The sequence below is a fragment of the Crotalus tigris genome, unplaced genomic scaffold (genome assembly GCF_016545835.1).
Source record: "Crotalus tigris isolate CLP2741 ecotype Arizona unplaced genomic scaffold, ASM1654583v1 scf7180000018127.1262416, whole genome shotgun sequence".
Classification (NCBI taxonomy): Eukaryota; Metazoa; Chordata; class Lepidosauria; order Squamata; family Viperidae; genus Crotalus; species Crotalus tigris.
In genome coordinates this window covers 631472-635004 of record NW_024096838.1, presented here as the reverse complement: position 1 = coordinate 635004, position 3533 = coordinate 631472, and positions in this window count along the sequence as shown.

Genomic DNA, 3533 nt, shown 5'->3' with positions numbered 1-3533 from the left:
TTGTTATTCAGTTTTTCATAAATCCTCAGTTTTAGAAAGGACATTGAAATTATTTAAGTACAATTTTGAAGACAGTTTTCCAAAGCACTTGAAGACAGAACAAGAAGCAATGGATGGAAAGTAATCAAAGAGATATCTGAAATATATTTGGAATAAAGCTTCTCTATATATTCAGATGTTCTATGCAAGATACCTCTTGTGTCAATTTATAGCATAGCCAAATGCTTATAAAAATAGACTGATTTGTTTTTAAATTTGCTTTTCTGGGTAACATGATATCTCCTTCCTTTTATGGTGGTTCTACTTTAATGATTCCCTGATTTTGAATACTACTTATTGGACAATGAAAGTTCATAAGTTCTACTATGAATAGTGCTATATTTGTAACTATTAACTATTAACTCTATCCCATCTTCTCAACATTCATAAAAATTAAATAGTGATGGGTGACTATAATTAGTCTCTCATTTTGGATCAAAATTGGATTAAGTTCCCCCCTCCAGACAGGAAATGTAATCCCCCCACCAAAATTGACCCAGATATATGAGGAACACAGGGACTCCCAAAAGCAATTGTCATTCTTTGGGGTGGTTTTCACACAGAGCGTCAAATATGGAAAAGCTAAAGGGGACACTGTCCCAAAAAGTATATACACACAACCACAAGGGCCACCAAGTAAACTGCTTCTAGGTGGATGTGCAAGAAATCAGGTCTCACTATTCACCACTCTGTGGGCACCACCATCATCTCAGCTGCAGACCAGTCAGGCCACTGTTTATTTAATAAAATAAGAAACTTCAAAATATAACGGATCTTGGCATCTTACATGATAATGTAGAGAGTGGTCAAGAAAAAAAATAAAAACTTCTATCCAATCTACAGTATAACTTTCTTCCAATTTACACATTCATGCAGTCCACAGGCTGTTACAGATAGTCCTCAACTTACAACAATTCATTTAGTGACCGTTCAGTGTTACAATGGCACTGAAAAAGGTGACTAATGATCATTTTTCACCGTTCATTGCACCATCCCCATGGCCACATGATCAAAATTCAAATGCTTGGCAATTGGTTCATATTTATGATGTTGCAGTGTCATGTGATCCCCTTTTATGACCTCCTGACAAGCAAAGACAATGGGGGAGTCAGATTCACTTAACAACCATGTTACTAACAATTGCAATGATTCACTTAACAACAGTGGCAAGAAAAGTTGTCAAAATGGGGCAAAACTCAATTTACAAAATGTTTCACTTGGCAACATAAATTTTGGGCTCAGTTGTGGTTGTACGTCGAGGACTCCCTGTAACTTTCCTGAGACTTAATTAGGTGTCATGAAAAAGAATTATGTTGCTAGAACATTGTCCTCAAGATCACCTAAGGATACAGATAAACCTCCAGGTGGCCTCAACGACTCTCTAAAAGAAGGCAAATGACCAGCTGTCTGTAAGGAGTATAAATCCTTCCATTCCTCACCATCCAGTCAGAGCTGAAGAAGCTTCTTGGATGAGAAGCGAAACATCTTCAAAGAAAAACAAGAAAGTCCAGTTGCCTCTTGAAGAAGCCCGTTTGGGACAGTGCCTCCAGAGGAGTATCTGTGATTTTTCACCAGCATGCTTTCTCCAGCTACCGCCCTGCACATGGAAGTAGACAAAAGAACTTTAGAATCCCCAGAGGAGACGTTGCTTCTCTTTGTAATTATCACCATCCTGGTCTTTCTTTGAGACCGTTTCTGCCACTTCTCCAGTGACCGTCTTTGCAGTAAACATCAGACTGAAGAAAACATGGAAGGGATTTTCTATTAGAAAAGGATAGATGCCTCAGGTGACACTCTGTGTGATACAAGCTTTAGGACATGTAGGGGCTTTGCCCATGAATGTACCTTTCTGTCCTTTTCCAGATGAAGCTCAGTTTGTCTCTGTCTGAATCAGGAAAAGCAATGGTATTTCCATCTTGTGAAAGTAATTTGAATTCTTCTAACTCTTCTTGCTGTTCTTCTGTAGAAATGGGAAGGAGGTTGAAATCAGTTATATGAATTATGGACCTCGTCCTTCTGCTTCTGATGCTGCTAGTGTCCCAGCCAGTCTCTGGGAAACATAAATTGAAGTGTCAGCTAAATTTGGAGCACCAGGATGGAAAAAAATCATGGAGCTATTACAAGCCAGGGGACCATATCATTAGCGTGGTCACCACTGCAACACAACTGTCACGTACAAAGTTGCCTTTCAACAGGGCCCCTTCTAGTCAGTCTCACTCGTAAGTCATTCAGTATGATGGGATTGCATTCCTTCCATTTGCATTTCTAACAATCTTCTATTTTTCTTCTTATTTCACTTAACACCTAGACTGCAGAACATGTTTAATTTCTTGAACTGGTTGATTTCCATGGTTCCTCTCTTTTATTTTAAGGAAGCGTCCCAAATCTAAAGATCAGGCGAAAGAAAAATAACCTGAAAGAATCCAGATTATTTTCCCCTTCACATCCAATCTTGATTTCAGCACTTCAAAACTGAATTATTAAAAGAGTTATAGTCACCTCTGCCCAGCATATTTCTGTATGTTTATGACTGTTCATTGATATTCATAGCCAAATGCTTATAAAAATAGACTGATTTGTTTTAGAGTTGCTTTTCTGGGTCACACATGAAATATCTCCTTCCTTTTCTGGTGGTTCTACTTTAATGATTTCTGGATTTTGAACACTAGTTATTGGACCAATGAAAATCTACTGCAAATAATTTGTATTTGTAAATATAATTTATATTTCTAACTATTAACTTTGTTGAAAGATTATCCCCATCCCATCTTCTCAACATTCATAAAAATTAAATAGTGATGAGTGACTATAGTTAGTCTCTCATTTTGGATCAAAATTGGACTAAGACTCAATAGGCTTCTGAAGATAAAGGGTAATATATAAAAATATTTGGTGGTGGTAGTGATGATGAGGATGATGATAAGGATGATGACCTGAATATGTTTTACAGTAGTTCATCTACTGATAAGTCTAGAATCCTTGGCTTCATTTTTGCCATTCAAGTGGTCAACAACAACCTCCAGTTTCTGCTCAATCTCACTCTGGGCTACAACATCCATGACAAAAATATGAATGCTATTGCCACTTCAGATGCCTTACTGGATATGCTCTCAACTGGAGAAGCCAATGTTCCCAATTACAGCTGTGGGAGGAAGGACAACCTTTTAGCTCTTCATGATGGAGCAGCCAGGGACATCTCCATCCAGATGTCAACCTTAGGAGGCCCCTATAAAGTCCCACAGGTTTGTGTGTGTGTGTGTTTCTCTGTCTGGTAAAATGGATGTGGTGGTTGTGGGTGAGCAATAGATTCCATATCTTTTCTATGGAATTGAAAAGATGCTTTTCGCCATGGCATTGTAGGTGTCATGGCTATGGACTGGGATTCACAATGGGGAGGGGAAAAGGATCAAAACAGACGTATCCTCTTATGACACCATCCCCATTGTTGTGGGAACTTCTTGTGAAGGTGAGGAAAGGTTCTCTGTCCAATCAAA